We start from the raw sequence: 14,322 nt of genomic DNA on the forward strand, positions 1-14,322 counted from the left end.
GAGGTCCTCCAGAAGTAACTCTTAGGCACACCTATAGATAGTCTAAGCTTCTCTGCTACCTACATAAGCTTCACAAGAGTAAGCCTCATGGTCGAGAGCATGGCCTCTTGATTCGGGTGTCCCTAAAGTTTGACACAGTATCAGGGGATTCCCTGATGGTAAGGTTTAATAGTTTCATACCCTTTTGCCCCTCCCTCAGGGGACTTTGCCAATACTTTCTTTTTTAACTTTTTTTAATTGTATAGTATAACATATACAAAGCAAAGAAATAAAAAAAAAAAGCAATAGTTTTCAAAGCAGTCTTCAAAAAATGGTTACAGGATAGATCCCAGAATTTGTCATGGACTACCATATGATCCTCTCAGATTTTTCCTTCTAGCTGCTGCAGACTATAGGAGGGTAGAATAAACAAATATATATATTTTATCATCACAATAGGCTTCCTCTTCCTTCTTTTTTGTAAACAATAACAAATATACAAAAAAGCTATAAATTTCCAAGCCCAGCACTACAATTAGTTGTAGAACATATTCAGACTTTGACATGGGTTACAATTTCAGAATTTTAGGTTTTTACATCTAGCTGCTCTAAGATACTGTAGACTAAAAGAGATATCAATTTAATGATTCAACATTCATATTCATTTGTTAAGTCCTATCTTCTATGTATAATTCCACCATCAACTTGGTTCTTTACATACCTCTCATTGGGGTTGTTTTGTGCTATGGAAGTTCTAAGTTTTTTATGTTGGAAGGGTCTGTTACTAATATGGGGTAGGGAGATGGAACTATTTGATGCTCTGGAGAGGCTGGCTAGATTTCAGGACTTTTCTGGACCAGGGACCCATCTGGAGATTGTAGGTTTCTGGAAAGTTACTCTAGTGCCTGGAACCCTTGTGGAATCTTATAAATTTCCCTAGGTGTTCTTTAGGATTGCCTGGGATGGTCCTTGTTGGGGCTTGGCAGGTTATGATAGGTAGCAAGGTCTACCTGAAGCTTGTGCAAGAGCAACCTCCGGAGTAGCCTCTAGACTCTATTTGAACTCTCTCTGCCACTAATACTTTATTAATTACACTTCTTTTTCCCATTTTGGTCGGAATGGAATTGTTGGTCCCATGGTTCCAGATTTGGATTCATCCCTTGGAGTCCTCTCCCACATCACCAGGGAGACTTTCACCCTTGGACGTCACATCCCATGTAGGGATGAGGACAATGATTTCACTTGCAGAGTTGGGCTTAGAGAAACTGAGTCCATGTCTGAGTAACAACAGAGATCCTCCAGAAGTAACTCTTAGGCATGCCTATAGGTAGTCTAAGCTTCTATGTTACCTGCATGAGCTTCACAAGAGTAAGCCTCATAATTGAGGGCATGGCTTATTGATTTGGGTGTCCCTAGGGTTTGATAAAGTATCAGGTGACATCCCCGATGGTAATGTTTAATAGTTCCATAGTCTATTCCCCTCCCTCAGGGGGCTTTGCCAATATTTTTTGATTATCTGGTTAATATACTCTAGGATGTTTCCAGGCATTACAATAATCTATACAGGATTAAAGGATCACTTTCTCATTCTGTGCTTCCTATGTTTCAGTTGTTCAAATGAGTTATCCAGATAGGTTGAATTAGATTATGTACTGCAAAAAATTCCAGTTCCATAACAAATAAACCTTATTCCATTGGTCTCAAGAGTATATGTGGTTCTAAAATATAGACTCTGTCTTCCTTACCCCTATGTTCTGAATTACTTTAACCACAACCTGTTTGGCTTCATTCTTATGTCTAAATATCAGGTTATATATATATATATATATATAACAGCCTCTCAAAATCCAGAAATAATAATCACCACTCCAGACTTAATGTGTCTGCTCTAAAAGCTTACAATCTGGGCCCCTGTTTTCTTATAAACATTTGCTACAAGTGACAATATCATTGTTTTATTGTTTCTTGATTATTTTTCTCACCAAATGTCCCACATGTTCATTCATATCATTGCATGTCTCATGACAATGTTCCTTTTTTGTAGCAGCACAGCCATCATTCATAAGTATACACCATTGTTCACCATTCTACTTCTCTTTCAGTGCATCCTTCAGCCATCTGCATTCGTAGGTCATCATGTAGAGAGACCAAAGTTCACAGTCCATCAACATTCTCAATTTCAGATAATTTCATTTTCCCCAAGAGACGGAAAACCAATAAACACACCCTTACCAAATAGGAGATCTAAACCTCCTCTTAACTCTTGTCCTTCATCCCATTATGTACTTCTGCTATTGCTGTGGTGGTGCTGATGGTTTCCTTTTGAACATAACTCATAGCATGCAATAGCAGTTTCTCCCCTATACCCTGGACTTAAACACTCTTTATACAAGAATCATATCTTTGAAGTAATTCTTGCAAGAACTCATTCTTATTTCTTCTGTGAGTCAGTGGGACACACAGAGCTATACAACCCCTTTCAATCCTGTTCATCTTCAATATGGTAATATTTCTTCTAGACCCACTAGAGAATCACCTTCACTTCTATCTATTCCCTTACATTGGAGTTCAACCTCATTAGCTAACAGTTCACCTATCTCTAGCTTCTATGTATCTGTAAGTTCCCTATCTTCTGTATTATAAGCATTTGATTAAACCTTTATGCTGGTCATAAAAGTGGACTCATACAGTATCTGTCCTTTTGTGTCTGGCTAATTTCACTCAGCATTATGTCCTCAAGGCTCATCCATTTTGTTATGTGCTTCAGAATGTCATTTTGTCTTACTGCTGCATAATATTCCAACATATGTGTATATAACATTTTGTTGATTCACTTATCTGTTGATGGGCATTTGGGTTGTTTCCATCTTTTGGCGATTTTGAATAATGCTGCTTTGAACATTGGGTGCGAATGTCTGTTTGTGTCGTTGCTTTCAGCTCTCTGGGTATATACCAAGAAGTGTTATTGCTGGGTCATAGGGCAACTCGATACTTAGTTTCCTAAGGAACCACCAAACAGTCTTCCATAGTGACTGCACCATTGTATATTCCCACTAGCAGTGCATAAGTGTCCCAGTTTCTCCACATCCTCTCCAACATTTATAGTTTCCTATTTGTTTAATAGCAGCCATTCTAATAGGTGTGATGTGGTATCTCATTGTAGTCTTGATCTGCATTTCTTTTACAGCCAGTGAAAATGAGCAACTCTTCATGTGCTTTTGAGCCATCTATATTTGCTCTTTAGAAAAATGCCTTTTCATATCTTTAGCCCATTTTATAATTGGGTTGTTGTTCTATTTTTGAGTTGTATGATTTCTTTGTTTATACAGGAAATCAAACCTTTGTCTGAGATGTGATTTTCCAAATATTTTCTCCCATTGAATTGGCTACCTGTTCACTTTTTAACAGAAAGTCTTTTGAGGTGCCAAAGCATTTGATTTTGAGGAGTTCTCATTTATGTGTTTTGTTGTTGTTGCTTGTGCTTTGTGTGTAATGTTTAGGAAGCCACCTCCTGTCACTAGGTCTTAAAGATGTTCCCCTATATTTTCTTCTAGAAGATTTATGGTGCTAGTTCTTATATTAAGGTGTTTGATCACTTTGAGTTAATTTTTTTGTAGGGTGTAATTCTTTCATTCTCTTGGCTATTGATATCTAGTTCTTCCATGTCCAATTATTGAAAAGATTATTTTGTCCCAGTTCAGAGTATTTGGGGGCCTTGCCAAAAATCAGTTGATTATAGATGTGGTGGGCTATTTCTGCACTCTTGATTTGATTTCCTTGGTCAGTGCTTCTGTCTTTGTGCCACTGCCATGCTGTTTTTTTTTTTTAATTTTTTTTATTAATCAAAAAAAGAAAAGAAATTAACACAACATTTAGAAATCATTCCATTCTACAAATGCACTCAGTAATTCTTAGTATCATCACATAGATGTATGATCATCATTTCTTAGTACATTTGCATCGATTTAGGAAAAGAACTAGCAAAACAGCAGAAAAAGATATAGAATGTTAATATAGAGAAGAGAATTAAAATAATAATACTAATAATATATATATATATATATAAAAAGGAAAAAGAAAAAAACAAAAACAAAGGATACAAACACACAAACAAACAAACAAAAAATCATATTTCAGGTGCAGCTTCATTCAGTGTTCCAACCTAGTTACATTACACTTAGGTATTATTGTGCTGTCCATTTTTGAGTTTTTGTATCTAGTCCTGTTGCACAGTCTGTATCCCTTCAGCTCCAATTACCCATTATCTTACCCTGTTTCTAACTCCTGCTGGTCTCTGTTACCAATGATATATTCCAAGCTGATTCTCGAATGTCGGTTCACATCAGTGGGACCTTACAGTATTTGTCCTTTAGTTTTGGGCTAGACTCACTCAGCATAATGTTCTCTAGGTCCATCCATGTTATTACATGCTTCATAAGTTTAGTCTGTCTTAAAGCTGCATAATATTCCATCGTAGGTATACGCCACAGTTTGTTTAGCCACTCGTCTGTTGATGAACATTTTGGCTGTTTCCATCTCTTTGCAATTGTAGATAATGCTGCTATAAACACTGGTGTGCAAATGTCCGTCTGTGTCTTTGCCCTTAAGTCCCTTGAGTAGATACCTAGCAGTGGTATTGCTGGGTCGTAATCCATTCTGCCATTCTATGTCTTTTGATTGGGAAATTCAGTCCATTAACTTTTAGTATTATTACTGTTTGGATAATATTTTCCTCTACCATTTTGGCTTTTGTATTATATATATCATATCTGATTTTCCTTCTTTCTACACTTTACTCCATACCTCTCTCTTCTGTCTTTTCGTATCTGACCCTAGTGCTCCCTTTAGTGTTTCTTGCAGAGCTGGTCTCTTGGTCACAAATTCTCTCAGTGACTTTTTGTCTATAAATGTTTTAATTTCTCCTTCATTTTTGAAGGACAATTTTGCTGGATATAGGAGTCTTGGTTGGCAGTTTTTCTCTTTTAGTAATTTAAATATATCATCCCACTGTCTTCTAGCTTCCATGGTTTCTGCTGAGAAATCTACACATAGTCTTATTGGGTTTCCCTTGTATGTGACAGATTGTTTTTCTCTTGCTGCTTTCAAGATCCTCTCTTTCTCTTTGACCTCTGACATTCTAACTAGTAAGTATCTTGGAGAACGCCTATTTGGGTCTATTCTCTTTGGGGTGTGCTGCTCTTCTTGGATCTGCAAATTTAGGTCTTTCATAAGAGTTGGTAAATTTTCAGTGATAATTTCTTCCATTAGTTTTTCTCCTCCTTTTCCCTTCTCTTCTCCTTCTGGGACACCCACAACACGTATATTTGTGCGCTTCATATTGTCATTCAGTTCCCTGATCCCCTGCTCAAGTTTTTCCATTCTTTTCCCTATAGTTTCTGTTTCTTTTTGGAATTCAGATGTTCCATCCTCCAGTTCACTAATTGTAGCTTCTGTCTCTTTAGATCTATCATTGTAGGTATCCATTGTTTTTTCCATTTTTTCTTCTTTGTCCTTCACTCCCATAAGTTCTGTGATTTGTTTTTTCAGATTTTCTATTTCTTCTTTTTGTTCAGCCCATGTCTTCTTCATGTCCTCCTTCAATTTATTGATTTGGTTTTTGAAGAGTTTTTCCATTTCTGTTCGTATATTCAGCATTAGTTGTCTCAGCTCCTGTATCTCATTTGAACTATTGGTTTGTTCCTTTGACTGGGCCATATCTTCAATTTTCCGAGCGTCATCCATTATTTTCTGCTGGTGTCTGGGCATTTGATCAGATTTCCCTGGGTGTGGGACCCGGCTGGTTGAAAGCTTTTTCTGTGAAATCTCTGGGCTCTGTTTTTCTTTTCCTGCCCAGTAGGTGGCGCTCGTGGCGCTCATCTGTCTGCACGGCAGTCGGCCCGCAAAACGCTCGTGGAGGCGGGGGTCGCTGGCCGCCGCGGCTTGGGAGAGTGCCGGTCCTAATTGCCCAGCTGGCCCGAAACGCCAAGCATGACAGGAGGGCCCCGCTATCCAACGTTCCCAGTCAGACCGGGGAGCCACGTGCATGGAGGGGACCCCAGTCGCCAGCCGCCCTGGCCGGGAAAACGCGCGCCCCTCGGGTATCTCACCGCAGCAGATTCTCCCTGCTCGTTCAGCTGTTCCAGAATGGGGTACGCTGTCTTTTTGGTCTGTGTCGTGACTCCGGGAGCTGTTTCGTATTGTTTCTGTTTCTTTAGTTGCTTTTCTGGAGGAGGAACTAAGACCCACGCGTCTTACTAAGCCGCCATCTTCTCCGGAAGTCACTGCCATGCTGTTTTGACCACTGTGGCTTTATAATAGGTTTTAAAGTCAGGGAGTATTAATCCTCTCACTTTGTTCTTCTTTTTAAGGGTGCTTTTAGCTATTAGGGGGTCTCTTTCCCTTCCAGATGAATTTGGTAGTTAACTTTTTCACATCTTCAAAGTAGATTGTTGGAATTATGATTGGTACTGTGTTGAATCTGTAGATCCATTTGGGAAGAATTGACATCTTAACTATATTTAGCCTTCCTATTCATGAACAGGGAATGTCTTTCCACCTATTTAGATTTCCTTTGATTTCTTTAAGAAATGTTATGTAGTTTTCTGTGTACAAGTCCTTTACATCCCTAGTTAAGTTCATTCTTAAGTATTTGATTATTTTAGCTGCTATTTTGAGTGGAATTTTTTCCTTAACTAATTTCTCAGCTAAGTCATTGCTTGTGTATAGAAATATTTCTGATTTTTGCACATTAATTTTATATCCTGCCACCTTGCTGAGTTTATTAGCTCAAGTAACTTTGCTGTAGATTTCTTAAGATCTTCCAAGTGTAATATCATATCATCTGCGAATAATGAGAGTTTTACTTCTTCTTTTCCAATTTGGATGCCTTTTATTACTTTGTCATGCCTTATTGCTCTAGCTAGAACTTCTAGCACAATGGAATAATAGTGGTGACAGTGGGCATCCTTGTCTTATACCTGACCTTTGGGAGGAGGCTTTCACTCTTTGTCCATTGGGTATGATGCTGTCTATTGGTTCTTCATATGTTCCCTTTATCATATTGAGGTAGTTACCTTTTTATTCCTGTCTTTCTGAGTGTTTTTATCAGAAAGGAATGCTGAATTTTGTCAAATGATTTTTCAGCATCAATTGAGATGATCATGTGATTTTTCCCTTTTGATTTCTTAATATGCTGTATTACATTAATTGATTTCCCTTTGTCGAGCCATCCTTGTATTCCTGATACAAACCCCACTTGGTTATGGTGCATAATTCCCTTTATGTGCTGTTGGACTTGCTTTGCTAAAATTTTATTGAGAATTTTTGCATCTATGTTCATTAGGGAGATTGGCCTGTAGTTTTCCTTTCTTATAGCATCTTTACCCAATTTTGGTATTGAAATGATATTAGCTTCATAAAATGATTAGGTAGAGTTCCTTTTCCCTCAATTTTTTGGAAAAGTTTGAGCAGGATTCGTGTTACTCCTTTGTGGAATGTTTGATAAAATCCCCCCTGTGAAGCCATCTGGCCCTGGGCTTTTGTTTGTAGGATGATTTTTGATGACTGATTCAATCTCTTTACTTGTGATTGGTTTGTTGAGATCTTCTATGTCTTCCTGAGTCAGTGTAGCTTGTTTGTGTGTCTCCAGGAATTTTGTCCATTTCATCTAAATTGTCTAGTTTGTTGGTGCATATTGTTCATAGCATCCTCTTATAATTTCTTTTATTTCTTCAGTGTCTGTGGTAATGCACCCCTTCTCATTTCTGATTTTGTTTATTTGCATCCTCTGTCTTTTTTTCTTTGTCAATCTTGCTAGTGGCCCATCAATTTTATTGATTTTCTCAAAGAACCAACTTTTGGTTTTATCGATCCTTTCTATTGTTCTTTTTTTCTCCCATTTATTTATCTCTGCTTTAATCTTTGTTATTTTTCTTCTCCTATTTGCTTTGGGGTTAGTTAGCTGTTCTTTCTCAAGTTCCTCCAGGTTTGCTGTTAAGTTCTCAATTTTTGCTCTTTCTTGTTTTTTAGTATAGGCATTTGAGGCAACAAATTTCCTTCTCAGGACAGCCTTTGCTACATCGCACAAGTTCTGACAAGTTGTATTCTCATTTTCTTTCATCTTCAGATAGCTACTGATTTCCCTAGCAATTTCTTCTTTGACCCACTGGTTGTTTAAGAGTGTACTATTTAGTCTCCGCATATCTGTGAATGTTCTCATTCTTTGGTGGTTATTGAGATCCAGCTTCATCCCATTGTGATCAGAGAAAGTGCTTTGAATAATTTCAGTATTTTTAAATGTATAAAAACCTGTTTTGTGCCCCAGCATATGATCTATCCTGGAGAATGTTCCATGAGCACTAGAGAAGAATGTATAACCTTGTGCTTTGGGGTGCAATGACCTGTATATGTCTATTAGGTCTAATTCATTTATTAAGTTATTTCACTTCTCTTTTTCCTTGTTGATCTTCTGTCTGGTTGTTCTAGAAAAGAGTGGTCTATTGAAGTCTCCTACTATTATTATTGAAACATCTGTCGCTCTCTTCAGTTTTGCGAATGTTTGCCTCATGTACTTTGGAGCTCCTTGATTGGGAGCATAAACATTTATGATTGTTATATCTTCTTGGTGAATTGATCCTTTAATTAATATGTAGTGTCCTTCTTTGTCTCTTATGAAGTTTTTACATTTAAAGTCTATTTTGTCCAACAGTAGTATAGCTACTCCTGCTTCCTTTTGGTTACAACTTGCATGGAAAGTCTTTTTCCATCCTTTCACTTTCAATCTATTTGTATCCTTGTGTCTAAGATGAGTCTGTTGTAAGCAGCATGTAGCTGGATTATGTTTCTTAATCCATTCTGTTGATTTTTATCTTTTAATTGGTAAGTTTATTCCGTTAATATTCAAAATTATTGATGAAAAGGCATTCTTGATTCTACCATCTTATCTTTAAAATTTTATTTGTCAGATCTATATATTCCTTTTCCTTTTTCTCTTTGTATTATTTAAATTAACCTTATTTTTACTCAATTCTGTGCCCTCCTTTAGACTTCCCTCTCATGTCTTTTTTTTTCCAGCTGTCAGAACTCCTTTTAGTTTTTCTTGTAGGGCTGGTCTCTTGTTGACAAATTCTTTAGGGACTGCTTTGTCTGTGAAAACTTTAATCCCTCCCTCAACTTTGAAGGACAATTTTGCTGTGTATAGAATTCTTGGCTTGAAGTCTTTCTCTTTCAGGATCTCGAATATATCATACCACTCCCTTCTCACCTTCAGGGTGCTAGTTGAATAGTCTGAACTCAGTCTTATTTGGTTTCCCTTGTATGTAGTAGATTGTTTTTCTCTTGCTGCTTTCAGAATTTTCTGCTTCTCTTCAACATTTGACAGACTGATTAGTATGTGCCTTGGTGAAGACTTGTTTGGATTTATTCTGTTGGAGTTCTTTGGGCTTCTTTGACTTGTATACTTATGCCCTTTTTGAGGGCTGGGAAATTTTTCCGTATTACATCCTCAACTACTCCATCTAGCCCTTTACCCCTCTCTTCTCCTGGGACACCAGTGATTCTTATATTTGTGTGTTTTGTTTTTTCTATCATTTCCCTGAGTTCCCATTCAAGTTTTTCCATCTTTTTTGCCATTTGCTGTTTTGAGTTTTCAAAGTCAATTATCTTGTCCTCTATATCATCTATTCTTTCTTCTGTCTTTTCAAATCTGGTGTTGTGTGCCTCTAGTATGTTTTTTGTTTGGTCAACAGAATCTTTAATCTCTGTGATTTCTGCTATTTTTCTGTTCATTTGTTCAAATTCCTCTCTGTGCTCTTCTACTGTCTTCTTGATCTCCTTTATGTTATTTGCTATTCTACTTATTTTATTAAGTAGAGTTGTATGGACATCTTTGATTAGTTGTTCCAATGCCTGTGTTTCCTTTGGTGTTTTAATGTGGTCATTAGGCAGGGCTATATCTGTCTGCATTGTGATATGCTTAGTGATCTTCTGATGTCTTTGTCATATGTAAATATCTTGATTGATTTACTTTGAGAGTTGATTTCTTTCAGTAGTCTAAGACTTTGTGTTAACAGGTTGATTGTACAGCAGGGAGCAGGGCACGGGGTGAAGCACTCAGTATGGTGATTTGTTTCAGGGCAGGTATGGGTGCAGGTTGGGGATGTTACATTGATGCTTGTGAATGTGGGCACCCAGCAGCCAGGGAGGATGTAGCTGTGTGGGTTCAATGGTCTGGGGAGCATAACCCTGGTGTGTACTGCTCTAAGTTATGGGGCCCTTTGTGTGCATGTGTAGAACTGTGGCAGCAGGTCAGTGTTATGCCTTTGTGGATTGGGGGTCGATGTGACCTGGCTGCACAGGTCAGCACTTTCTTAGAGCTGCGATGTTAGGTTGAGGGCTGTGCACATGTGTGGTTCTATGATTGCTGTAAAGTGCTGTTTCCAGAGCTGAATGATGTGACTGAGGACCTGTTTGCATGCTGGGGCCTTGGAGTACTGCAAACAGATGTGCTGGGTTCAGGGAGGGTAGGGTAAGGCTGTGTCACACTATGGGTGGGGTGCAGGGGTAGTCTAGGTGTGGAGGTTAGTGCCTGCAACCTTCATTTGCTGGCAACAGCCTGGAGGGAACTGGGTGGGTGAGGTAGTGCTTGGGAGGGATGCAGGAGAAGTGGTTTGGACTGCACTTTGGGTGGGGATGGGGACCAGTTTTGTGCATTGGGGGCTGGTGGGGTGGGGGCTACTGGAGCGTGGGGAATGGGAGTAGATAATGGGGTTCAGGTGCATGGGATGTGGGGTGGGTTGCCAGTGCACTGGTGAGGGTAGTGTACCCAAGGACCGCGGCCTGGCTTACTTCCTAATCCTGTATTTGCTTCCATGTACTTTCCTGCAGGCTCCATGCCTCTGTGCCAGGCTCCAACTTTCTGCCTTTCAGTTCCTCGGCCTCAGCAACCAGGGCTGTTGCATGTGGTGCAGAAGGCTCTCCCAGGTCAGTTGCACTCCTGACTTGCTGACTCACTTGCTGTCCCTTCTCTAATTTTTCCATGGAACAGGGCTAATCTCAAGCTACTCTAGTTGGCCATCTTGGAGTCCCATCCACTCCCTTTTTAGTGGGTTGATCTTGTACTCCATCTTGTATACTTTGCTTAACCCACTTATTAGTTCTAGTAGCTTTGTTGTAGATTTTTTGGGACTTTTTATACATAGGATCTTGTCGTGGGCAAAAAGGGTAAGTTTTACTTCTTACTTTCCAATTTGTATGCCTTTTATTTATTTTTCTTGCCTAGCTTCTCTCAATAGAACTATCACAATTTGAATAAGTTATTCTGTCAAACATGACCAGTAAATCTAAGAACTGTGGAAAGCTTTTACTTTTCTGATGGGATCTGACTGATCAGTTCATGGCATTTTGTGAAGAATAGGCTAGATATTGTCACACTTTCTAATATGCACTAAGTGCTAGACACTAGCCTAAATGATTTTATGGTGTGCTGAGCTTTGGCATCAGGTTAGTAAATAGTACTGAATACCTTTATGTTTACTATTTGGACAATTTAATAAGGGCTGTTTTGTCCATAAAACACATCTTGTGAGTTTGACCTCACTAGTGAAAATCATTCCATTCCTCAAAAGGAAACCTTGAGGATAGATGAGAAAATGTTTCCAGGTATTCATTAGAGGCTAGTGGGGCCCTTCTCTCTGCCTCTTGTTTACCAGAATCCACAAGAAATTTATGGGTTCAGCTTTTCTTGATATACAAAAGTGATGTTCATGCACAGTTTTCTTTTGGGTCCTATTTCCTCACCTTCTGGAGACAATTATCTCATTGAAATTTACCCTGGGCACTGGCTGTTATTGACACAAAGGGCTATGTTCCCAGAAGCTTTATATGATGGCATTATGTCCCTACATTTTTAACTACAACTGAACCCAGAGGTCCTTGTTATAAAACAAGGTCAAGGTCTCTGCTATTGCAATTAAATATGCCCATTCATCCTTACCAGCACTGAAACAACTCTGGACCCTTACCAGAAATCCTGGCTTGTCTCTCCAGCATAATTAGATATAATATTGTGTTGATATTAACTTGTGAGTACTGAACTTAATAATTATGTCTTTTCCTTCTCTTCACTTTTCTTCGTAGCTCATCCCCACTTGTCTCCCAATGCTCACTTTTTTTCATTTTGTTTTGTTTTGCAAAAGACTATTCTGGATCATCCAGAAAAGATAAATGTTTCAAGTAAAAGGAGAGGCCTTAAAAGAAATGTTACTTCCCTTTGAAGCCCTGTCTCAACTCCTCTGAATATATCTTAATTTCCGAGAGATTCAAAACTAGTGTGTGCTGTATTAGTAGAATCAGGAAGCAAGTTGTTAAGGGATTCATGAACTAGAATAAGGAAGATTTGATGTGACAATAACAATGTCTAATTTATTTGTGTTGACACTTTGAACAATTTCAGAAGGGCTGTTCTGTCCATTAAGCAAATCCTGTCAGACTGATCTAACTAGCTAAAAGTACCTCATTCATTAGAGGGAAACTCTGGGGTAAGTAGGAAGACTTTGTTTCGAAGGACCTGGCATCTTGATCATTTTCCCAACACTGCACTTTTTAAAAGTAATGCATACTTAAAATTTATTTTATAAAAAATAAATGATAAAGACATTCCCTTTATAAGATTCCAGATATTATTATGTAAAATGCAATAATTCATATAATCGTCATTATAGACTCCTTGTTATCATTTTCCCTTTAGATAAATGTCATGAAGAAGGAATATTTATGGCTTCCACAGCTTCAATGTGTAAATCTAGACTATATTGCCCATGGTTTTCTGGTAACAGCTCACTTCCCTTATTTACCAGTTTAACTGCTATTGCAATTGGCACTTCAGTGTTTCAGAGATTCTGGAGTTACATTGCTTTTAGCCACACATGGTGTATGGGTGGAAATCTGGCATCAGCTCCATTCCTTCCTTTGTCTGGGTGTGGAGTGCATAAGACATAATTCAATCAGATCAGAGACAACAACTTCTTAATTGTGAACCGGTAGAATGGTCTTTTCTCCTAAGTGGTCACCTTCACAGTTAAGTCCCCAACATCTTTGCTAACTTATATGAATTATTGCATTTTACACAATAATATCTAGATATGATCTAAAAACACAGTTAAAGTATCTGTCCTTTTGTATCTGACTTATTTCACTCAGCATTATGTCCTCAAGGTTCATCCATGTTGTCATACGTTTCAGGACATCATTTTGTCCAAATACTGCATAATATTTCATCATATGTATATACCACATTTTGTTTACCCACTTGTCTGTTGTTGGGCACCTGAATTGTTTCCATCTCTTGGTAATTGTGAATACTGCCTCTAAGAACATCAGTGTTCATATTTATTCATTTCAAACCAATATAAAGACCTTACCTGTTTAAAAAAAATATAGTTAAACGAGTGTTCAGTGCCTCTTCTGAGGGGTCTTTGCCTTTTGCAACTGAATGTTGGGCCTAGAAAATCGCACTAACAACCTTTAATAAAAATGAATGACACAGAAAAATACAATTGTGATACATTTCCCAGCTGGGAATTGAAGTTAATTCTTTGAAAAATGCATGTTATCCTTAGTATCAAAAAGTGACAGTGGTTTCATGGTCTTCAGAGCAAGCCTCATGATTGCATACAAGATAACAGATATGACAGAAGGCTCCACCATGGGTAGTGGATGTTTCTATTCAAGGGCCAGTTCCACTATTGAGTTGGGTCCTTTGACATAGAGACAGACATCCTCAGGAAGAGGACAGGAGTTTGGTCCCTGTTTATTTTTAAACAGAGACTTCAAATGGAATTAGAATAAAAAATTTTAGATAGGAAAGGTACTCACAAAATGAGTTCAATGTCTTCTTTTTAGTCACTGTATTAAAAACTCAGACCCAATACCTTTAGCAAATTGGAAACTGTTTATGGAATCTGTTAGTGCAGATTGAGAGGATAACAGCACCTTGAAGAAGGTATTTTCAGCAAAACAGACAGGGAGGGACAGAAACTGTGCACACATCTGAAGATATCTGCTGATTAAGGAACAATTGATAAGAGAGAGGACACTCAGCAGTTCTTTGAAAAAGTTCAGCCAATAAAAGAGAAGAGTGTATTGGATGTAGTGTTATTGCAGCTATAATGAGATACGAGTCTACTCTTTCAGGCCAATGAAAATACAATGTACTGTTTGGACTAAAAGGCTTACTTCACATTTGGTTCCCTTTCCATGGTCATTTTTTTGAGACACCTTCTCTTCCAACCTTGGGCTTCACTCATTCTCCTTAATTACAGTAGCCACATGTTGATGCTGATTTCA

Source organism: Tamandua tetradactyla, chromosome 20 (assembly GCF_023851605.1).
Source record: "Tamandua tetradactyla isolate mTamTet1 chromosome 20, mTamTet1.pri, whole genome shotgun sequence".
In the NCBI taxonomy this organism is placed as follows: Eukaryota; Metazoa; Chordata; class Mammalia; order Pilosa; family Myrmecophagidae; genus Tamandua; species Tamandua tetradactyla.